The sequence below is a fragment of the Mustela nivalis genome (genome assembly GCF_964662115.1).
Source record: "Mustela nivalis genome assembly, contig: HAP1_SCAFFOLD_1279, whole genome shotgun sequence".
NCBI classification, from domain to species: domain Eukaryota; kingdom Metazoa; phylum Chordata; class Mammalia; order Carnivora; family Mustelidae; genus Mustela; species Mustela nivalis.
The window spans coordinates 130,497-155,437 of NW_028135385.1; the positions used below are offsets into that span (position 1 = coordinate 130,497).

The following is a 24,941-nucleotide window of genomic DNA, read 5'->3' on the forward strand; positions in this document are numbered from 1 at the left end:
AATTGTAGGAGCCACTCCTGAGTGTTCCTTTTCTCAGGGGCTGTAGTCTGTGTCACTTTGGTATAGTGCCTAGAAACTCTGTCTCATGTATTTTGTCTGTTTTAATAGAATTTCCTCTTTGTGGCAAGACAAAATGGAATTTCTAAAAAGGAAAATACTACTTTTTAAAATCTTGGTGAGACTAAGGGCCCCTGGGTGGCTCAGTCAGTCAAGTGGCTGCCTTCAGCTCAGGTCATGATTTCAGGGTCCTGGGATTGAACCCCACATCGGGCTCCCTGCTCAGCACGAGGGTGGGGGAGTCTGCTTCTCCCTCTCCCTTTCCTGCTCCCGCTGCTGTTCCCTCTCTCTCTGTGTCAAATACATAAATAAATTTTTTAAGAAATCAGATACATAACCAACTGAATCACCCAAGCACCCAAAGCATATTTCAATTTTATGTGGCTTCAAAGATTCACAGTCAATAACATGGTAGGATCAAAACTAATAATTAATTTCATCAGCATTCAGAGATTTTTATTTGAAGGGTTGTTGTTACCAAACACTTTGAGGAAAGATAGATGATCCTTCTGTTGCTAGTTTAAGTATCAGTTGGGAACTAGAAAATAATATTCTCTGAGGTCATCTGAAGCCTACATTTGTATCTACAAGATGACTTAAAAGAAATCAATTCTTTATATATTTGACAGCACAAAGTTTCTTTTTTTGCTTAGCAGTTTCTCTTAAAAAAAAGTAATGTCTAATATGTTGTACATTTTTATTTGACATTCCTGTAATACATGCTGGATTACTTCTCAGTTATGAAGAGACATTAAAAATGCCAAATACTTTGACACATCCAATCACCCTATCATCGCCATGACATAAAATGGGGAAAGAGGGGGCACCTGGGTGGCTCAGTGGGTTAAGCCGCTGCCTTCGGCTCAGGTCATGATCCCAGGGTCCTGGGATCGAGTCCCGCATTGGGCTCTCTGCTCAGCGGGGAGCCTGCTTCCCTCTCTCTCTGCCTGCCTCTCCATCTACTTGTGATATCTCTCTGTCAAATAAATAAATAAATAAAATCTTAAAAAAAAAAAAAAGATGGGGAAAGAGAACTCCAAGTCTTCATGTCTCACTTGGAGCCAGGCAGTAGCCTGGGACTGGTCCGCCTTCAGGCTCGAGCGCCTCCCAGCCCACCCTCCGTGGTGTGGAGACTAAGGCCTCAAGTTACCAGCGACTCTTAAGTCAGATTTGTTAATAACCAGCACTCACTTACCTCTGAGGAAAAACCAGCATCGTGAAAGAGAGATGACACCCTCTATAAACAGGTCATCTTTTAACCCTGAATGGGGCTCTAAAATACCTTTAGGTAATCTCTTTACTGGCTAAGAGACAATGGCACGTGCAGAAAATTGAGGAGGGTGAACCTAGGCTTAGGGTTAGTGGCTATAGGCATGACTGCACTGATTTGATAGCACTGTGGCAAGGCTTACAGGGGCCTGACTTGAGAGCATGGTTCAGGGTCAGTGTCAGTGTCAGGTTCCAGGGCTGTGTCCAGGGGACTGCTGAATGTGGACCTCTCAGGGCAGAAACCTCAGAAGAGAACCCAGGGTTAGGGTAAGGGCCTATGGGCCTAGCAGGTCTGGGACAGCACACTCTGTCCATCTTTATGTGGGGCTGTTTGGGGGGCATGGTTCAGGGGGAGTGTCAGGTTCTGGTTTGTGTCCAGTGGCCCGCTGATTGTGTGGTGGCTAGAGTTGAGCATGCAATTTTCTCCTCCACCGAATCCTTCCCAAAGTTCCAAATGGCACGGTTTCCCTCCGGGTGGCAGGCTCAGCCATCAGGTCTTGCTCAGGTATTTCCAATATCGGGTTCTGTAGCCAGGCCCTTGGGGATGGACCTGTCTGTACCCAAACTGGGGTGAGGCTTAAGGCCTAGGGGCATGGCAGGACTTATCTGAAAATGCTTTGGAGAGCCTCCCAGGTGGCTGAGATGAGGGCATGTGTCAGGGTCAGTGTCTGTCTCTGGGTTGGTGTCCAGGGGTCTACTCATATGGCCATGGCCTCAGGTGGGCATGCAGATTTCTTCTGCTGTTCATTCTTTCCATACTTCCAAATGGCACTGTTTCTTTCTGGGGGGCATTCTGAGCCCTCTAGGATTGATCTGGTCTCCTCAGTCTAGACAGCTTATGTCCCAGGCCTCTGGGGACAGAAGCCTCAGAACTGAACCTACAGTCCAGTCAGAATTATAACCTAGTGGCATGACAGGTGTGGACTGCCAGTTCTCTTTGCATCTTGAAGGGAGGCTGAGTTGAGGGTCTAGATAAGGTTGGGTATCAAGCTCCAGGTTTGTGTCCAGTGGCCCCCTGAATGTCAGGGTGACCAGATGTGGACATGCAGATTTCTATTATTCAGAATGCTTTCAAAAGTTCCAGATAGAATGGTTTCCTTGTGGATGGAAGGCTGAGGCCACTGGTATTCCTCAAGTTTCTCCAATCCTTGGGTCTTTGGATCCAGGCTCTTGGGGATAGAGGCCTCAGAACCCAACCTAGGGTACGGATTAGGGGCTAGGGGTATGGCTGGCCTAATCTGCCAGCTTTGATTTGACCTCTCTAGAGGGAAGATTTGATGGCTTGCTTAAGAATGAGTGTCAGGCTCTGCATTGTTGTCCATGGGGCTGCTGAATGTTGGGGTGGCCTCAGGGGGGTTTCCACATTTCTCCTACTTGGAATCTTTTCCATAGTTCCAAAGACCACAGTTTCTTTCTTGGTGGCAGGCTGAGTCCTCTAGTGTTGCTCAAGGTCCCCAAACCCTGGGTCTTTGGATCCAGGCTTTTGGGGTTGGACCCCTCAGAACCCAATATGGGGTTAGGGTTAGAGCCTGGGGCATGGCAGGACCAAGCTGAAGGTACAGTGGAGAATTTCCTAGGGGGACTGAGATGAGGTCAGGACCAGGGCGAGTTTCAGTCTCCAGGTTTCTACTAGGGGACACTGAATGTGGAGGCGGCGTCAGGTGGGCATGAAGATTTCTCCTGCCATTAATCCTTTCTGGAGATCCAAATGGCATTGTTTCCTTCTGAGTCCTCTGACAATGCCCCAGTTCTTCCCTTTGTTCCACATCATGGGGATGGCTTCTCAGGTGCCAAATATGGTTATGGTTAGGGCCTAGGGGCATGGCAGGCCTCATCTCCTGGTGGTGTTTTGATGTTTTCAGAAGGCTAAGTTGAGAGGGTGGGTCAGGGTGAGTTTCAGAATCTGGGATTATGTCCAGTTGGAACCTGAAATTTGGATGGCCTCATATGGGCATGCAGATTTCTCCCACTCTGAGCCCTTTCTGGACTTCAAAATGGCACAGTTTCCTCCAGCTGGCAACCATTTGGAACTCCAGAATGGATATGGTTTGTAGAAATCTCCGTGCTCATCAGAAGATATGACCAAATTTAGCACACCCTTGGATACAAACCCAGAACCTGAAATTAACCCTAAAGCACACACTCATAGGAGACCCCTGTGAAGTTTGCCACATCACTGCCAGACCAAGCCCGCCAAGCCACTAGACCTGAATGCTAACCCTAAGTTGCGTTCCTTAGAGGTCTGTCCCCAAAGAGCCAGCCTCCAAAACTCCAGAGACTGGGGACAGCTGAGCAATACCAGAGGACTCTGCCTGTCACCCAGAAGGAAACTGTGCCATATCAAACTCTGGAAAGGCTTCAGAGCACAAGAAATCTGCATGCCAACAGGGGAAACCCCCAATTTCTTTGGTCCCTTGGACACGAACTCAGAGTCTGACACTCACGCTGACACAGGCCTTCAACTCAGCATCCTGGGAAGTTCACTTCAAAGACTGCAGATTGGGTCTACTATGCCCCCAGGTCTTACACCAAATGATGGGTTTAGCTTTGAGTCTTCCATCCCTAAGCCTGGATCCCAAGCCCTACACACTGGGGACAACCTCTGCAAACCCAGAGAACTCCACCTACCACCCAAAAAGAAATTCAAACCAAGAGCATGGCACACACCCTGACCCAAGCCCTCAACTCAGCCCCCAGGAGTTTGCCTCAGCTGTGGCTGATCAGGTTTGCCATGCCCTTCGGTCCTACCCAAACCCTTGGTGAGACATTGAGAATTCTGTCCCCAGTGGCCTTGCGGCCCAGCTCTACACGCTGGGCCATCCGACATCAGGGATATCTGAAAAATACCAAGGACCCCACCAGGCACCCACAAAGAAATCATGGCATTTGCAATGACCAAAAGGATTCAGAGCAGGAGAAATTTGCATGTCCACCTGAACCAACCCCCTTCAGAGGCCCGCTGCTACAAACCACAGAGTCTGACACTCAGCCTGACCATGCCCTCAACTCAGCTCCAAAGGAAGCTGGACTCGGTGCCAGCAGATCAGGCATTTCATGCCCTTAGGCCCTAAACATAACCTTAAATTGGGCTTTGAGTGTTTGTCACCAGAGCCCTGGCACCCAAGCCTTACACATTGGGGATACCTGAGCAATACCATAGGACTCCGCTAGCCTCCTAGAAGGAATTCCTGCCATTTGGAACTTCAGAAAGGCTGCAGAGGAGGACCAATCTGCATTCCCACTGGAATCCACCCCACACTCAGGGGCCCCCATTCACAACAGCAGCCTGACTGTCCCCTGACCCAGGGCCTCAACTCAGCCCCCAGAAGCAACAAGACCTGCAGATCTCTGCCATGCCTCTAGGCCCTACACCTAACAATAGCTGTAGCTTTGAGTCTTCTGTCCTCAGGGACCTGGCTCCCAAGCTTTAGGGACTGCAGAGACCTGAGCAATCCAAGAGGACTCCACCTGCCATGCAGAGGGAAACCCAATGAGTTGGAACTCCGGAAAGGATTCAGAACAAGAGAAATCTGCATGTCCACATGAGACCATTCCCAATGACCATGGCCCCCGGACACAAACTTGGAGTCTAACACTCCCCTGACCCAGGCCCTCAACTCCACACCCCAGGAAGTTCACCTCACCTCCTGCTGAATGAACCTGCCATGCCTCTAGGCCTTTATCCTAACCTGAGGTTGGACTTTGAGGCTTCTGTCCCCTGAGGCCTGGTTCCCAAGCCCTACAGACCAGCGACATCAGAGCAAAGCCAGAGAAGGAAATCATGCCATTTTGAACTATAGAAACAATTCAGAGAAGTTGAAATCTGCATGCCAACCTGAGGTCACCCCCACATACAGTAGCCCCTGGAACTTGAAGGAGAAGCCTGCCCCTCACTCTGACCCAAGCCCTCAACTCAGCTACCAAGAAGTTTGCCTCAGCTCTGGTATATTTGGTATGCCATACCCATAGGCCCTATCCCTAACCCTCAGTTGGACTTTGAGGCTTATGTCCCCAGCGGTCTTGCAGCCAATCTCTACACATTGGGGATATCTGAAAAATACCACAGGACTCTGCCTGTTACCAGAAGGAATCCCTGCCATTTGGAACTCCAGAAAGGATTAAGAGCAGGACACGTCTGCATGCCCACCTGAATCCACCCCACATTTAGGGGCCCCTGGACACAAGAGGGAGCCTGACATTCCCCTTAATCATGCCCTCAACTCGGGCCCCAGGGAAGCATGCTTCAAGGTCTCCTGACCTCTGCCATGACCCTAGGCCCTAACCCTAACAATTCGTTTAGTTTTGAGTCTTCTGTCCCAGAAGCCTGACTCCCAAGCCCAAAGACTGGGCACACCTGAGCAAACCCAGAGAACTTTGCCTGCCACGCAGAAGGAAATTGTACCACTTGGAACTCTGGAAAGGATTCAGAGCAAGAGAAATCTGTATGCCCAAATGAGGCCACTCCCAATGACCATGGCCCCAAGACACAAACTTGGAGTCTGACACTCCCCTGACCCAGGCCCTCGACTCCGCACCCCAGGAAGCCTCTGAAGCTTCACCTCACACCCCCCCCCCAGATCAGGCCTGCAATGCATTTAGGCCCTTACCCTAACCTGAGGTTGGACTTTGAGGCCTCTGTACCCCAAGGCACAGAACCCAAACCCTATAGACTGGGGACACCTGAGCAAAGCCAGAGAACTCCACTGGCTACCCACAAGGGAGCTTTGGAAAGGATTCAGAACAGGAGAAATCTGCATGCCAACCTGAGGCCACCACCCCATATTTGGTGGCCCTGTGCACTTGAACCAGATGCCTGCCCCTCACCCAGACCCAAGCCCTCAACTCAGCCCCCAGGAGTTTTCCTCAGTTCTGGCTGATCATATCTGCCATGCCCCTAGGAATTAACCTTAACCTTTGGTTGGACATTGAGGCTTCTGTCCCCAGAAGCCTGGTAGTCAGCTGTACACTTTGGGGATACCTGAGCAATACTACAGGACTCTGCCTGCCACCCACATAGAAACCATGCCATTTGGAAATCCGGAAAGGATTCAGAGCAGTTGAATGAACTGCTGAGACCAACGTGAGTTCACCTCCATGTTCAGTGGCCCTCTGCACTCGAACCAGGAACTGGCCACTCTCCCTGACCCAAGCCTTCAACTCAGCCCCCAGGAAGTTCACCTCAGCTCTGGCTGATCGAATATGCTATGCCCCTAGGCCCTAACCCTAACCCTTGGTTGGACTGTGAGGCTTTGGTCCCCAGAGACCTGGCAGCCATATCTAAAAAATACCAGAGGACTCTGCCTGGAACCCAGAAAGAAACTGTGTCATTTGGACCCATGGAAAGGATTCAGAGCAGGAGAGATTTTCGGGCCCACCTGAACCCACCCCACCTTCAGAGGAGATGACAGAACAGAAGGCAGTCTGAGGACAAAGCAGAAGCCGGCAGCCTTTAATAGCCCCGCCTTGAGATATGTGACAGTCCTCAGGCATTCCTGCTACCCTAAAGGAAAAACAAATAGCTAACTGGTAGAGATCACAATTCTACCAGACCTGAGTCTCCCTCAGTGTACAAATGTCCTAGTGATTTACAAGGAAGAATTCTTGTCAATAGCTTAACTTCCAAAGACACATTACTCAGTTCTTGAAGCCCTAACACTATCTTTCCCTCCCTAAAATTGAGGGAGGCTGGGGCAGAGGGAAATGTAAATAAAGTTAGATTTCTTCTAAACCTAAAGCTCATTGATAAGAATGTGTGAGAGCAGGAATGTGCCATTCCTCTGGGAAGCTCCCAACTATTTTACTGTTAATGTCTTACTAAAAGGAAAAACACCTTAACCTGACAATGGCAGAGCCTCTGATATCTTACAGTCCTCTTTAGCACATGAAAGTTCTTTTGAAACCTCCCTTTTTCTTACCTCCCCAACCTCACAGTCTATAATCAACCACCCCCACAACTCAAGTGCCAGAGCTCTTTCTAACCACAGGTCTTGTTGCTTAAATAAAATCACTTTTTTAAAAAAAATTTATTTTCAGCATAACAGTGTTCATTGTTTTTGCACCACACCCAGTGCTCCATGCAATCCGTGCCCTCTCTAATACACACCACCTGGTTCCCCCAACCTCCCGCCCCCCCCCCCTTCAAAACCCTCAGATTGTTTTTCAGAGTCCATAGTCTCTCATGGTTCACCTCCCCTTCCGATTTCCTTCAACTCCCTTCTCCTCTCCATCTCCCCTTGTCCTCCATGCTATTTGATATGCTCCACAAATAAGTGAAACCATATTATCATTGACTCTCTCTGCTTGACTTATTTCACTAAGCATAATCTCTTCCAGTCCTGTCCTTGTTAATACAAAAGTTGGTTATTCATTTTTTCTGATGGAGGCATAATACTCCACAGTGTATATGGACCACATCTTCCTCATCCATTCGTCCGCTGAAGGGCATCTTGGTTCTTCCCACAGTTTGGTGACTGTGGCCATTGCTGCTATGAACACTGGGGTATGGATGGCCTTTCATTTCACTGCATCTGTATCTTTAGGATAAATACCCAGTAGTGCAATTGCAAGGTCATAGGGAAGCTCTATTTTTAATTTCTTAAGTAATCTCCACACTGTTTTCCAAAGTGTCTGTAACAGCTTGCATTCCCACCAAGAGTGTAAGAGGGTTCCCCTTTCTCCACATCCTCTCCAACACATGTTGTTTACTGTCTCATTCATTTTGGCCCTTCTCATTGGTGTCATGTGGTATCTCAATGTGATTTTGATTTGAATCTCTCTGATCACTAGTGATGATGAACATTTTCTCATGTGTCTGTTAACCATTTGTATGTCTTCATTGGAGAAGTGTCTATTCATATCTTCTGCCCATTTTTTGACATGATTATCTGTTTTGTGTGTGTTGAGTTTGAGGAGTACCTTATAGATCCTGGATATCAGCCTTTTGTCTGTATTGTCATTTGCTAATATCTTCTCCCATTCTGTGGATTGCCTCTTTGTTCTGTTAACTGTTTCCTTTCCTGTACAGAAGATTTTGATCTTGGTGATGTCCCAAAAATTCATTTTCACTTTTGCTTCCTTGACAAGTATTTATTTAAATCACATGATGAATATTTTTACCACCTAGGTTTGTGTTAGAACAAATTTACAATATTCCTAAAGAATTATGGAATGTGTTTACTTGGAAAATAAGTAAAAGAAGGTACTATTGTATTTCTGGAAAGGCTACAAGTGCTTTCCTCCTTGCAAGCTTCCCACTTGGTTAGGTAGACTTATTTAAAATCCTTGAAGTTAGTTGCGGTGCAGATCCTCTTGGCAAACATAGAGACCGCTTTTTACTGAGTGTGTCATCCTACTACTTTGGCAATTTCACATTTGTTACCATAGCAAAATCTCAAATTACTTTTTGTTCTACCTAAATCGCAGTACATAAATAAAAAAAGATATCATAGAGTGTTTTGCCTAAAACTTAGAGGTAACTTGAAGTAGTGACTTTCCGTTTAAAAGAAAATACATTTTACCAGTACCAAAATCCAATTTTCTTTAATCATCTCTCCCCAGTGCATTGTCTTTCCATTGCTAATGTATTTCCCACTTGTAACTATTGACAAACTTTGCAGTTCATGACTGAAATTACTTTCAGGGACCACAACAATTTTAACTTTGTGTTTGCTTCATTTATTACTGAAAATAAATTTCATTAAACATTTAAAAATGTTCTTATATGATATCATAATCTACATGGAAAAGGTATAATCATGAGGCCAAATGGCTTATTAACTATATTGAAAAGTCAGGTAATAGAAATGGAAGAAATTCACTGAGGTTTATTCTTCTGGGTTATAAAATCATAAAAGCAGGTACATCTTGGTTACACATTATTGTATAATTCCCTTCAGTTTGCAGAGGTCTTACTAAATTTAGCAGGTACTTTGTAACTTTTGTTTAGTGAGTGATTTAATTGGCAATCATTGGAAAGGCAAGTTAGAAAAGAGAGATAAGGGTTTCCTGAAGATGTTGATTAAAAAATAAGCACAATTGGGGGTCCCTGGGTGGTGATGTCTTGGTTGTGGCTGAGGTCGTGATCTCAGGGTCATGAGATGGAGCCTTGTGTCAGGCTCCACACTCAGTGGGTGTTTGCTTAGGACTTTTTCTTTTTCTCCCTCTCTTTCTGCCCCCCCCAACCTCTTTCTCTCTCTCATTCTCTCAAATAAATAAATAAATCTTAAAAGAAAATAAGCACAACTGATTTGGTCTGAGAAATAAGGAGCTTAGAAATTGTCACTCCATCCCAACAACTAAAAAGCTGAATAAACTGAAAAATAAGCAATTCTCCTTAGATATTTCAGAGAGTGAGTTCATGGAAAAACCACTGCTTCTAAAACTGGAGAGACAGACAGGCAGATACAGAGAATTACAACTTTCCAGAGCAGAAACTTCCGCAGAAACCAGTCCTGGGGTTGGGAAACCTGAGCTGTAATTAGTGAATTGCTTGGAGGTTTAGTGTGGGTATGACTCTGATAAGAACTCTAAGTGGGGCCAAGCCCCACAAAACAAAAACAAACTCCAAGGGGACCCAGCCATAGGGGGCCTCTATACATTTGTGAGTTTTACCTCCAGGGGTTCTACCAGGTCCTCATAGTTAATAGTGGAGAAAAATTTCCTCATGCCTATAGCAGGAGAAAGGGAAACGTAACCATTTATCCATATAAGAACAACTCAAGATGCTGATGGAATGTAAGGATGAGCAAAAGAACGGGAGAAAGTCTCCTTATTCATGCATAAAAAGATTCAGTATGGTCAAGATGCAGGTTCTTCACAAATTGGTCTGTAGATTCAAGACAATGCCAGTCAAAATACCATCAAGTTAATTTATGGATATCAGCAAATTGATTCTAAATTTACTTGAAAGAAGAAAATCAACAATAGTCAACATCATATTAAAGGAGAGGAACAAAGTCTGAACACAGATAATACTCTTTGTATGAAAGGCAAGGCATTCAGGAACTTGTAGTTGGGAAGGTGAAATAGCCTGGAGATGAACTCTTTTCTCTTTCAAAGATAAGTTTATGGATATAATAAAAAATAGATAAATTAACAGAGATATCAGAATGAGACACGTTTTTTCCAAGGGTGCAAAATTTAAGGAGTCACTCACTTACAGAGTCACTCACAGACTTACAGAGTCTGTTTACAGAAAACAAAATCTGGACACAGATGGCCAGTTTTGTCATGAAAAATTTGCAGCCTTTTATCCAGCAAATCAATTTTTATTTTGTACTTATAGATTTTCAGTTAAATTTCAAACTCTGTTACAATTTCACTTTCCTCATTTACATTGTTTATTCATCCAAACGTGTTTATTGAGTTCCTACCTAATGTGTATTGGCTAGGCAATTGATTATATATTGGTGAAGAAAACAAAAGCTGACTGCTCTTTTGGAGTTAATGATAAGTGAGGGATCAAGAGACATTTAACATGTACATAACTAAGTTAATAAGGACTTATTGTGGTAAGGACAATAAAAGAAACAAACATGATGCAGGAATGTCTATTATTACTGGTTCATGTTAGAGAAAATAATGATCATCTCCAAGACCTAAGATATGGTGGGGGATCAACCATATAGAAAAACTTTGGGGATGCAGTGTGGTTGAGGAAAATTCCTGCCTGAAGTCCCAAAATATTTCTTTGAATGTTAAATATTAAAGTTAAAAATGAAATAAAAAATAGGAAGATATTTTTTCAAGCATATAGAATAAAAGACAAACTACATTTGGTTATACCACAAAGGTACTACTAATTAAGTTATTTCTTTCTTTCTAGTTTTGTCCCATGCCAGATTTAGTAAAATTCATACTACTCCTTGATTACTCTTCTGTTCTTGTCTTTCTTCTTTCTCTTCCTTCTCCTACTCTTCCTTTTTATTCTTACATATTTAAGATGGATCTAATTTTAATTTCTTCTCATTTAAAGTCACTCTTGAAGGGGCATCTGGGTGACTCAGTTGTTGAGTTTCAGCTCAGTTCATGATCTTTTCATCCCGGGGATCCAGCCCAGAATTGGGCTCTGTGGCAAGCAGTGAATCTGCTTGAAAATTCTCTGTCTCTGCTCATTCCCCCTTTCTCTCTCTCTCTCTCTCTCTCTCTCACACACACACACACACACACACACACACACTTTCTTTCTAAAAAAAACCAAATCTTATAAAAATAAAGCTACTCTTGGATATTTTAAGTTTTTGTTGCTGTTGTGAATGAGATCTGGTCTCTATGTTCCTTTTCATAATCTACGTAGTCTTGATGTTTCACTGTAGAGAAATTTTAAATATAGAGAACATTCTAAGGAGTAAATAAAAATCTCTCACAGTATGTTATCTGGTTAATATTTGCAGCATATTTCAGGTTTATGTTTATATTTATAAAATCAAGCATTTTTGTTGGTCATATGTAATGATTACATTTTGTAACTCATTTGTTACATACATATGTAAAAGAAATTATTGAGTTTTTCTATATGTAGCTTGCATATGCCATTATCCATTGTATCTAATTACTAACACTTTTAATCAAATGCTTTATCTTCATCTATTGAAATAATTGTTATTTTCATATTTCACCAATTGATGAATAAGAGTAGGTTTATTTATTGTTTTGGAACAGGAATGCCTGTGTGTTCCTGGAACAGAATTTATCTATTCATGGTATGTTACTTCTATTTATTTTGTGTCAATTTACATACATACAATACAAAATTTACTATATATGCCTTATATATCAAAATTCTTCCTCTACTTATGAGAAAATCCTCTGGTAGAAAATAATAATTCTTCCATTTTCATCACTTTCTTTCAAGGATTGTTATTTCTTTGACTTTTCCATATCTCACTCTGAAGTCCACTTATATGACATTAAAAACATAATTTTATACTTTTAGCCATTTTAATAACAGAATTGTATAGAATTCACTATTATGAAGAGTGGTGTGATAGAAAATGTTTATCTGTTGATTGATCAGAACAACAACAAAAAGTAGCCTTAATTTGTAACATTCGTTTGCTTCCATGGGGATGGGAGGAGCCCCAGGTAGCAGTGCACAACAGCGGGGGGCGGGCGTGATGGGCGGGACCATTGTGCAAGCCAAGGGGGCAGGGCAGCGAAGCGCCGCAGAGGCCTGAGGCACAGGGCTGCAGAGGATCTGCGGCAGCTGAGGTAAGCCGGGCAGTGTGAGGGGCACAGCAGGGTGGCAGGATGCATGTGGCTGTAGCAATGTGGAGGTGGCGCGGGGAGGGGGGCGGATATTCAGAGCAGAAGTAACGGTAACATGCCTGGCAGCGGGGAGGCAATGGAAAGGGGGGAGGGGAAGCCATCAGGCAGTAGTGGGAGTTGGGGGCGGGACAAGCCGGGCGTTAGCGGGTCGTCAACGTCAGGGCATGGTGGACCGGGCTGCATGGGCCTGAGGGGTTTGCAGCCGGGAGAGAACACTGAGGTAGGGGGACGGGATCACGGAGGAGGGAGAAGGGGTCACCAGAGGCGGGGAAGGGGTCAGGCAGTAGTCATACAGAGAGGGGTGGGAGCTGCGTGGCACCTGTGGGGGGGTGGTCCGAATCTAGGCAGCAGCAGAGGGGGTGAGGGGGTGAGGAGGTGAACGGTGCGAGCAGCCCCAGGCAGCGGGGCAGCAACAGTTAGGAGGGGGTGGTGGGCGGGCCCATCGTGCGCGTCAAGGGGGCGGGGAGGTGAAGCGCTGCAGAGGTCTGGGGCACAGGGCCGCAGTGGAGCGGCAGCAGCTGAGGTAAGGGGGACAGGGGTGTATGTGGGCGGTAACAATGCGGCGGAATCACGGGGAGGTGGTGGATAGGGCGCTAGTAGCACGGTAATGTGGCTGGCAGCGGAGAGACAATGGAGCCAGGGAGAGGGAAGCAGCTAGGCGGTGATGGTGGGTGGAGGGGAGGGACCAGCCTGGCATCATCGGGAGGCCAGTGTTTTGGCGTGGTGGGCAGGGTAGCAGGGCTGCAAGGGTGCCAGGAGGTGTCAGAGAGGTGAAAACGCTCAGGTATGGGGGCGGGACCAGTGGGGGAGAGAGCTGGGGTCACCAGAGTCAGGGGAGGGAGCAACCAGTCAGTAGTGGTGCAGGGAGGGGTAGCGGCCGTGGGTCAGGAGCTGTGTGCCATCTGAGGGGGTCAGCAGTGTGGCACCTGGAGGGGTTGGGTGGAATAGAGGGTGGAATAGGGTGGAATGCAGGGCAGCATAGGGAGGGTGAGACCAGCCCTGAGGCAGCAGCACAGAGACAGCTTGGCTGGTTTGCTGGGCCTGCTCATAGTGCTTGCCAACGAGGCGGGGAAGCGAAGTGCAGCAGAGGCCCTGGCACAGGACAGAGGCCGCCTGGCAGTGAGGGGGCCTGTGGGGGGCACAGCTGGGTGGCAGGGGTGCATTTTGGCGGGGGCAGCAAGCTGGTAGCCACATGGGGGGTGGTGGATGTGTTGGGCAGACACACGCTTGGCAGCCAGGAGGCATCGGAGTGGGGGGAGGGGAGTAGCTAGGCCGTAGTGTCCTTGGAGGTGGACAGGACTAGCCGGATATGAGGGGGGTGTCAATGTCATGGTGTGGTGGGTCAGGCAGCGAAGCAAGGGCCTGGCTTTGCTGGGCTTGGTGCATGTCTACAGGGAAGGACCAATGTTAGCAGCAGCAGCGTGGACCCAGGGTAGCAGTGGAGAGGCAATGGTGGTTGTAAGTGGGGCGCTGTGGATGGTGGTGCAGCGTGGTGGGAGCAGCTCATGTTGTGGGGGCAGCCTGGTGGTACCAGTGTGGGGAAGGTGGAGTAGGACTCATGGGGTGGCAGCAGGGCGGCAACAGGGGTAAGGAATCGGGAAGTCTCCAGAGTGGGGTACAAGGGTAGCATCTAGGTGGTAGCTGCAGGGAGGGGTGGGCAGGAACAGCAGGGGGGTAGTGTGGCAGGTGGGGCAGTCATGCAAGTCAACAGGGCAGGGCTGCGTAAGGCTGGGCTACAAAGACCAGCAGCTGTAGGACACAGGGATGCAGCAAAGATATAGGGCAAGAGTGGGACCCAGGGTGGCAGCAGAGCAGAAGCAGGGCAGCAGTAGGGGGTGACAGTGAGGGGCAGGGGATTGATAGTGGGGGTGTGGGGTGAGCAGATGGGGGTGGTATCAGCAATGTGGTGGGGCATCAGGACAGTACTGAGCATGGTGGGGGGCGGGGTGGGACAGCACAGCTGCACGGGTGCATGTGGGGTGGCAGGTGGTTGGTGGTGGCATGCGGAGAAGGGGGGACAGAACCAGCTGGGAGGCAGCGGCACAGCAACTGCACAGGTAGGGCACGAAGGGCAGGGTAGGGCCTCAGTGCATGTCAGTGGGGCTGGACAGTGAAGGTCAGCAGTGGCCTCAGGCACAGGGCAGCAGCTTAGCTGTAGCAGCGGTGGTAAGGTGGACAGTATGAGGTGTGTGCTGCCAATGGCAGGGTCACGAGGTAGGGGCACCCAGGCAGTAGTAGCATTGGGAGAAGGCTGGGATGCGTGGGGCGGCAGCAGCAGGTCAACGGGGAGGGAATCTGGAGGCACTGGAGCAGGGGTGGGGGGCCGACAGGCGGGAGCAGTTCGGGGGTGTTTGGTGGGACCAGCAGGGCAAGAGCATCAGGTTAATAGCTGTGTGGGCAGAGCAGGGGTTCTGCACAGTCGTGGTAACAAGGGGACAGTATGCAGTGAAGAAATGGTGGGGGGCGGGCAGTGAGGCAGCAGTGATTTGAGGAAGGCAATGACTTGAGATGGCAGCAGATGGGGAGGCAAAGCAGGGAGGCGAAGCAGGGAGGGACTGGCCTGGATGTGGTTGGAGGGACCAGTGACGCAGCAGCTACACGGCAATGGCACAGCATGGCTTGGGGGCTGGGTGGGGCAGTGGAGATGGGCAGGAGCAGAGTGACCACGGTAGCAGTGGTGGTGCTGTTGGAAACAGGCACCAGGGCAGTAGAAGCACTGGAGGGTAGCGCAACAGGGTGGCAGAGTCCTGGGGGGTGCACAGGGGAGCAGTAAGGACACTGGGGGTGGCACAGCAGGGCATCAGTTGCAACAGGGCATCAGTTGCAACGGCAGGGCAGCAGAGCAGCTATGGTGAGGGTTAGCTATTGTGGAACAAAGGGGCACTGCTGAGGAGTAGCAGGGTGGAGTGTGGCAGCGCTGGTGGCAGGGGCCTGTCAGGAATGGGGGGTGGAAGGGACAGCGGTGGGTGTGTGGGGTGCAGCAGGGTTGCAGTGAGGGATGGCACAGTGGGGTGGCTGGTGGTACAGTGTGTGGGGACCAGCCAGGCGGTAGAAGCACAGGTGGGGGGGGACAGTAATTTGGTAGCAGCACTATCAAATGCTTTTTCTGCATCTGTTGAGATGGTCCTATGATGTTGATCCTTCGTTTTGTGAATGCGGCACATTAGTTTGATTTGTGGATGTTGAACCGCCGTTGCATCCCTGAAATAAATCTTACTTGATCATACCTCTTCTTGTATTGTAGAATTTGGTTTGCAGATATTTGGGTGAGGATTTTTATGTTTACGTTCATCACAGATACTAGTCTGTAATTTTATTGGGGCGCCTTGGGAGGTTTCGATAAGGGCTATACTGGCCTCCTAAAATGAGGTGGGGTGCATTCCTTCCTCTTGTTTTTCTGGCAGAGTTGGAGAAGGATTGGTATTCATTTTTGTCTGTGGATGATTTGTAGAATTCACCAGTGAAACCATGGGGTCTTGGACTTTTGCTTGTTGGAAGTTTTTGATTTCTTATTTAATCTCTCTACTGCTCATTGGTCTGTTCAGATTTCTGTTTCTTTAGATTCAATCTTGGCAGGTTATGTTTCTGGAAATGTATCCTTTTCTTTTGGATTATCCAGCTTGTTGGGGTGTAATTGTTCATAGTACATTCTTATGAGCCTTTACATGTCAGTGGTTTCAGGGAACATCTCTTTCATTTCTGATGATGAGTCCTCTTTCTTTGAGTCTGGCTGAGACTCTGTCAGCTTTGTTCTTTTCAAAGAACCAGCTCTTTGTTGATCTGTTATTGTTATTGTTTTTTTTTTTAATATATATATTTCTGTTGTCTTTTTAGTCTGTATTTCATTTATTTAAGTTATGATGTGTTCCTTCTACTAACTTTGGACTTTATTTGTTTTTTTCTGTTTCCTTGAGGTATCAAGTTAGGTTGCTTATTTGAGATGTTTCTTGTTTCTTGTGTTAGGCCTGTATAACTATAAACTTCCATCTTAGAACAACTTAAAAAAAAAAAAAACTTGGCTCTAAGGGCTGCCTGTGTGGCTTTGTCTGTTAGGTGTTGGCCTTTGGCTCAAGTCATGAATCTAGGGTCCTGGAATTGAGCCCTGCATGAGCTCCCTGGTCAGCATGGGGAGTCCGTTTCTCCCTCTTCTACTGCCTGCCACTCCTTCCACTTTATTCAGTCTGTCTGTCTCTTTCTCCCGCTCCATGTCAAATCAATAAATGACATCTTTAAAAAAATAAAGTGAGCTCTATGCCCAGTTTGGGGTTGAACCTTAAAACCACAAGATCAAGAGTCACAGAGCTCCACTGACTAATCGACTAGACTAATTGCCTAATCGGGTGCCCCATTTTAGAACCTGTTTTACTGCATTCTGTGAGTTTTGTTTCATTGTATTATTTTTTCATTTACCTCAAAGTATTTCTGTGTTCCTATTTTGGTTTGCCCATGAACCCAACTGGTTGTTCAGTAGCATGTGTTTTAGTCTCTGTGTTTATGAATTTCCAGTTTTCTTCTTGGAATTGATTTCTAGTTCTCTACCCCTGTGGTTGGAAAAGATGGTTGATTTGATTTCAGTCCTCATTTGGGAAATTTCTATGCTTCTGGAATTTATTGACTTGTCTTGTGGCCTTACATATGATCTAATGTGGAGAACAATCTAGGGGCAGTTGAGAGGAGTATATTCCATTTGCTGCTTTTGGATGGAGGGTTCTGTGTGTATCTGTCAAGTCCATCTAAGTAACAGGTTGTCTGAGGCTTATATTTCCGTTGTGATCTTCTGTCTGGATGGGGGATCATTGAGAGAAGTGTGAGGTATTAAAGTATGGTATTGGTGCTGTTTGCTTCTCTTAGGTTTGTTCATATATGCTCTACATATTCAGTTGCTGCACTGCTGGGTGGGTAAATACTTATAAATGTTGCATCGTTTTACAGCATTAATTCCATTATCAGTTGTAGTGCCCTTCATTGGCTCTTGTTACAGTGTTTGGATTTTTTCTTTTTCTCCTCCATTGACTGAAAATCAGAAGATCATCTGTTAGCTCTGCAATCATGAACAAAGCACACCTTTGTTCTAAGTCTGGTTTTCTTTTTTTTTTTATTTTCCTCTGTAAATAAACACAATAAATTCTTCTCCCATGACCATATCCTGACTCCAATATGAGAATGTGTATAAAAGTGCTTTATAAACTAGGAGATACTGCCCAATTATGAAAATGATTGTGCAACCAGCAAATGTTCAGGATAAGGTTTTTAAAGACATACTTATTTATTGTAGAGACAGAAAGAGAGTGCACAAGCATACGCTAGAGAAGGGAGGGTCAGAGGGCGGGTATCCTCCAGCAGCATCCCTACTGATTGTGGAGCCTGGTGTGGGGCTCTCTCCCAGGAGCTTGGGTTCTTGATTTGAGCCAAAATTAAGAGTCAGCTGCTTAACTGACTGTGCCACCCTGGTACCCCCAGAATAAGATTTTTACAACATTTTTTGAGGGCTTACTCTCATAGGTACTATTCTAAGTGATCTCTATTTCACTCAATTCTAAAAACTATTCTTAAATTTAAATAGAAGCTATTCTAAAAGCAAATATTCATAATATCCTCAGAGGTGGGAAAACAGGCAGAAAAGAGGTTAAGTAGGGACACTGGGTGGTTCAGTCATGAAGCTTCTGCCTTTGGCTCAGGACATAATCCTAGGTTCCTGGGATCGAGCCCCAGGTCAGGCTCCCTGCTCAGTAGGGAGTCATCTTCTCCCTCTCCCTCTGTCCGTTCCCCTGCTTATGTACCCCCCTGCTTATGCCCCCCGACTCTCAAATAAATAATTACATTAAAAAGGTGAGGTACTTGCTCAGTGTCATGATAAATGTTAGAACCAGATATAGTCCTGAGTGTGTGACCCTGAAGAATGTGTTCTTTACTTCTTACATTTACCAAAACATACCTAGCCCTCAAAATACCATAGATTAAATTAGTTTCCCCTTTCTCCATACATTGAGTATCAGAAGGTGCTACAATTCCAGGACCCTGGCTGCCTGGGTCGGTGGAGTGTCTGACTCTTGATCTCCAGGTTATGAGTTTAAGCCATGTTGAGGGTACAGATTACTTAATTGAAAAAAAAAAGATGCTATATTTGGGCTTGTTTTCTTTTTTCCTTTTGACCCCTTCACCCATTTCTCCCACCTCCAACCCCAAACTTCTGCCACCCCCCATCTGTTCTGTCTGTGAGCTCATATTTTTGTTTTTGTTTTGTTTAAGGTTCTACATGTGATTACTAGTATTTGTCTTTGGCCTGTTTTACTTAGCATAATGCCTTCAAGGACCGCCATGTTGTAAATCCAAAGATTTCATCCTTTATTATGGCTGAGTAGAATTCCACTGTGTTTATCGACCACAATTTCCTTATTCATTCATCCACTGATGGCATTTAGGTTGTTTCTTTATTGTCACTGTTGTAAATAATCCCGCAGTGTACACAGGGGTGAATCCACCTTGGTGAGTTAGTATTTTTATTTCCTTCAGATAAATACTCAGAAAAGGAATTGCTGGCTCCTTTGGTAGTTCTGTTTCTCATTTTTTGGAGGAACTTCTGTACTGTTTTCCATAGTGGCCACACCCTTTTATATTCCTAGTAATGGTGCATTAGAGTTTTCCTCTACTCCACATCTTAACCAAAACTTGCTATTTCTTGTGTTTTTTATAATGACTCTTCTGACAGCTGTGAAGTTGTGCTTCATTCTGGTTTGATTTGCATTTCCCTGATGATTAATGATGTTGAGCATCTTTTCGTGTTCGTGTAGACCATCTGTATTTCTTCTTCAGGAAAATGTCTATTTGGATCTGCTGCTGTTACATTAGATTACTTGTGGAGGTTTTCGTTCTTTTGTGTGTTCTGTTTTGTTTTGCTGTTGAGTTGCATGGGGTTCTTTATATTTTAAACATTAACCACTTACTGGATATATAATTTACAAATATTATACCTTAGGTTACCATTTTATTTTGTTGATGGTTTCCTTTGTTGTTTGGACATTTTATATTTTGATGTAGGCCCACACTTTGCTTCTTTGTTTGTTTTTACTTTGGTATCAGCTTAAAAGCACCACTACCAAGACCTATGCCAAAGACCTTTCCAAATCCTGTGTTTTCTGCTAAAGGTTTTATAGTTCCAGGACTTATATTCAAGTATTTGACCCATTTTGAGTTAAATTTTGGGTATGGTATAAGAGAATGGTGCAGTTTCATTGTTTTGCCTGTGGCTCTCCAATGTTCCCAGCACCATTGATGATAGAGACTGTTTCTTTCCCCTTGTTTATTCTTGGCTCTTTTGTCATAAAGGTCCCAGGCCATAGATTTGTGTGTTTATTTCTGGGCTCTCTCCTGTCTTCTGGTGATGTGTGTGTCTGTTTTTATGACAATGACAGATTATTTTGATTCTCAAGGTTTGTCATTAGTCTGAAATGAGCAAGCGTAATGCCTTTAGTGTGTTTCTTCTTTCTCTAGATTGCTCTGGTATTCAGAGTCTTTTGTGGCATCATACAAATTTTTAGATACTTTTGTTCTCTTTCTGTGAAAAATGTCCTTAGGAATTTGATAGGAATTACAACATACATGGTTTAGGGAAGTATGGACATTTTACCACTATTATTTCTTCTCACCCATGAATACGTGATATGTTTTGGTTTATGTTTGTTGCCTTCAGTTTCTTTCCTTAGTGTCTTGTAGTTTTCATTATACAAGATTTTACCTCTTAATGAAGTGTATTCCTGGGTATTTTATTCTTTTTAATGCATCTTCAGGTGGGATGACCTTCCTAATTTATTTTCTGATGATTCGTTATTATTATATAGAAATGCAGCAGGTTTTGGGGTAGTGATATTGTACCCTGTCCCTTTACTGAATTTAGTCATAGTTTGAACAATTTTTCACTGGCTTCTTTGAGGTTTTTCTTATATTCTGTATCATCTGCAAATAGTGACCATTTTACTTCTTTCTTTCCAGTTTTGATGCCTTCTGATTATCTTCTTGCATAATTGTTCTGCCTTGGATTTTTAATTATTGTGCTCAGTAAAAGTGACAAGGAAAGAGTGGCAGTGTTTCTAACTTCGGCGGTCTTAGAGGAAATAGTAAGAGCTAAAACTTTTCAGTATCTGTGTGGTTATCTGTGTGGTTGTCACATATGGCCTTTTTTTAATAAAGATTTTATTTATTTATTTGAGAGAGAGAGAGAGAGATCACAAGTAGGCAGAGAGGCAGAGAGAGGGGGAAGCAGACTCCCTGCTGAGCAGAGAGCCCAATGTGGGGCTTGATCCCAGGACCCTGGGATAATGACCTGAGCTTAAGGCAGAGGCTTTAACTCACTGAGCCACACAGTTGGCCCATATATGGCCCTTTTGATGTTGAGGTATGTTCCTGGTCTACATGCTCTGTTAAGAATTTTGATTGCAAACAGATATTAAAGTTTGTCAATTGCTACCCTGCTTTTTAAGATGATCACATCATTTTTATTCTTTATTTTGTTAATGTGCTATATCACTTTGATCGATTTGCACCTGTAAACCATCGTTGCATTCCTGCAAGATCCCACTTGATCATAGTATATGATCATCTCAGCATATTGGTGAACTTGGGTTTTTAGTATTTTATTGAACATTTTTGCATCTATGGTTATCAGGGATATTGGACTGTAAGATTCTTTTCTTGGGGTTTCCTCGTTTATTTTTGTATCAGGGTAATGTTGGCCTCAGTAAGTGGGTTTAGAAGCTTTCTCTTCTGTTTTTTGGAAAAGCGGGCAAAGGACTGGTATGAATCCTTCCCTGAATGGTAGAATTTACCATGAAAGGCATCTGGTTCTGGAACTTGGTATTTTGGGAGGTTTTAAATAACTGATATGATGAGTACTAGTGTTTTATGTAAGTATTCAATCACTAAAGATGAAACTGTTTCCATATCTTGGTGGTGGGATGGATGAAGGGGAACGAGAGTCATGGGGGCCCAGCACTCAGAGGTTCCATCTGCCACTGTGGCTGTGCCATTCCTCTCAGATCCTGGCAGAGGAGGAAGGACGTGGTGGAAACACGGCAGAGTGGTGGTGGCTGGAATGTGGGGTCCAAGCGGAGTGATGAGACTGATGCGTGGCCCTCCTGTCTCACCCATAGGGTATCAGACCACCTACTGCCTGGCCAACAGCAACTCCAGCACATTCACCACAGTGGAGATGGGAGCTATGGTGAGGCGATTCATGGCCACCGGGCTGGCCCCATAGTCAGCGTACATCTTCAGGCTGATGATCAAGATGAGGCAAGGTTGGGGAGCCCCTAGAGGCCACCATCATCACCACTGAGAAGCGAGGTAAGGCCAGAGACCCAGGTCCATTGTCCTGGTGATGTGGGAAGACAGCTGGGCCCAAGACTTCCTGGGGCAGGGCTTGCAGGGTAGTGTGTCTGCATAGCCCGATATTTACCAGAAAGGCAGGAATGTCCCTGGAGAGGAGGTTGTGTAACTGGATCAGGGTGGCTCTGAGTCACCATGTCGCAGGGAGGCTCCCTGAAGCCAGTTGCTTTTTCTCTGATGTTGAAGACCACATGATCAGCTGAGCCAGGGGTTCCAAAACATGTTTCCTACCAAGCAATCTTAGGGAGATGTGTCTTCATGGATGGCGCTTCTGTTCTAAGCACTGGTGAGGTGCTTATTGTTCATTGTCTTGGTTTATCCTCAACCAAATTCTGGGGTACAAAGTGCTGTGAGGCCCAGTTCTACAGAAAACATGGCGCACAGACAGATTCAGTCATTTGCCAGGGACACAGCTGTTGAGGCAGTGATGTGGACACCCCCCACAGACACTGGGCTCCCTGTTCCCACAGCAATCTGCTGTGGGTTCCCATCTCAGTGAGCCCCTGATATGCCATCCAGCCTCATCCTGGGATCTGTCTCAGGGGGTTCCCTTCCCAGAGCCACCCCAACTACTATAGGCCATTTTTATGCCACCTGAACTTCGAGGGACCACAAGGGTTCCAGCTTAGGTCTGAGTCAGGACGGAGCAGGGGCAATCTGGAATGCATAGCTGGCACTGGACCCCCACTCTGAGGCTGCCAGGAGCCTGCGTGGCTTTCAGGGCAGCATGGTGCCTGCCAGTTTCTGTGCTACCATCAGCCCACATGCATAGTTCCCTTAGAGTTCTGGATTCAGAATGTGTGGCTCAGGGACTGCATCCCTGTTCTCTCCACATCCAGGGAGCAGGCTGTTCTTTGGCCGCTGAGGCCACAGGGTTACACACAGGTAGTAGCTTGACTCGGCCTGTCCCAGGAGTGGTGTTGAGGGGAACATATGGCTCATTTATCACCTGTGCTCTTGAATGGAGAGCCCCATCCATGCCCCAGAGCTATCTCCCTGGACTTTGGAGCAAAATCAAAACAGCAAAATGAAAGGATCCAGGTTACATTTGGGCCCATTTACCTGCAGAGGTACTCTTGGTCTGTGGCTTGCTCATCAATGTCAGAGCAGGGCTCTTACTGGAGCACAGGTAGGCTGACAACCAGGCCTGCTGCAGGGTATCTGGAAATGTTGCCACTCTGAGAGAAACACATTTGCTCACTAATCAAGTGCTATTTGTGCTGTTATGCTGAATCCTGCTCTGACCCACCTGCGTACCATGAGAGGCTGAGTGAAATGCAGTGCCTGGAGTGTAGATTATGTTGGCTTCTCTATATATCTGTCCCTAGGGGTTATTCGGCTGGTGGGGAGTGGGTTAGGGAGCAGGTATTTGGGGCTGATGTGCCTTTATTCCGAGGAGACCCCTGCATTTGAGCAGGAAGGCGGAGGGCTGCAGTCTGATCTGGCACCTGGGCCCATGTTGGTTACCACAGTGGTTGGGTTGAGGGGAGCACAGGGCCTGCCAGCCAGAGTCTGTGGTTCCTCAACTGCCTGTTGACAGCCTACACCCAGGGCTCGGGGCACTGGAGCAGAGCCAGAGCCCCAGGGTCCAGGCATATCCTCATAGAAAAGGACTGAAGCCAGGGAGGGAGGGAGGCAGGCAGGCCCAGGCAGCCACAGCAGCCAGCCAGGTCACTGGGGGGCTGAAGCCTGGCTCTGTGCTCTATGCTACATTGGAGTGTTGGCATTTCTCAAGGCAAAAATCACACCGTGGCAAGTCTTCTATCACCACAACTCTGAAGTAGACGGTGTGGTGTGGCATGCAATCTGGCACCTGGGTGCGATGGGTGTGTCTCTTCATCCAGTTTACTTTCAAATCCCTAGGTCAGCACCTGGGCATTGGACAGAGAGCAGCTAGCTAGGGTGTGGGAGTTCTTTCTGAGGAGGCTGGCAGGGGGAATGCTGCCCCGTGGCTGAGGTGGGCGGTGGGGGTAGAGACCAAAATAGCCTGCTAAGTGCTAAGGCTCAGGTTTTGTGCACGGGGATTCTTGGAGGCACCACAAAAGAAGAATCCCATCTGCATGTCCCTGCAGAAACCTTGGTTGGGTGCAAGGAGGGAGAAAGGATGGGAAGGAGTATATTTGCTCTTTCCACCACTATGCAGGTTACCTTCTTCCAAAGAGATCCATTGAGGACATGGAACACAGAGGCCGAGCGACCAGGAGAGGGTGTGCTGTGCAACTGGGGGAGAAAGGGCTAGACCTGCCTGACCATGGTGGATGCAAAGGGGGCACTGAACAGGTTTGTGGGCCTTGGGCAAGGCGTTGAGCTGCAGGGCTTCCAGGCTTCCAGGCCATTATCCATGAAGCCTCCGTAAACACTTTTGCAAATCCTTTACAACCCCTCTGGTTTTCTCCTTGGGAGAAAATTCTAGAAGCAGAAACCTTAGCTCAGAAGACATGAGCATATTTGGCTTGGAGATATGGAAACTCATGGACACCCCATGTCCTGGTGACCAGGATGCAGGTCTTGTGGCCTCTCTGCTTCCATGTTGATGTCTTGCCTTCTATGTTAGGTGAAAATATATCTCATTAAGTGTGTGTCCACAGGCCTTTTATCCCTACTTTGCCATTAAATGCCTGTGACTATACATGGTGATATGTCTTGTGGGGTCTTAGTGTCTGATTGTGAAAATTCTCAAACTCAACTGGGTACGGATTTGCAGAACTCATGGAAAAGCTTCATTCATGCCAAGCAAGCATTAGTAAAGGGGGACTGAGTGAGTTGAGGAACATGAGCCTACCTTTGTGACTCTTGTTTGAAATGTTGCAGGTTCTTTAATATTTCTTCTCTCAGACTTAGGGAAGCTGTATCTGAAAATATCCATGATCTATAGAAATGTGATGAAATACTTCTGTGTGAACAAATGGGAAAATTTAACTTCTCTCCCTTCCTGAACCCTTCATCACTCAAAAACTCTCAGGGAAAAT

At 46.2% G+C, this 24,941-nt stretch overlaps 1 pseudogene across 1 annotated transcript in view; it reads left to right on the forward strand.

The window, feature by feature from the left end:
- LOC309857789 (renalase-like) overlaps positions 1-21,854 on the forward strand; it is a 75,633-nt pseudogene extending 53,779 nt beyond the window's left edge. Inside the window, exon 7 of the transcript in view lies at positions 21,738-21,854. The product of the transcript in view is annotated as a renalase-like (transcript). The remainder of the gene's footprint in view (positions 1-21,737) is intronic.
- The last annotated feature ends 3,087 nt before the right edge of the window (positions 21,855-24,941 follow it).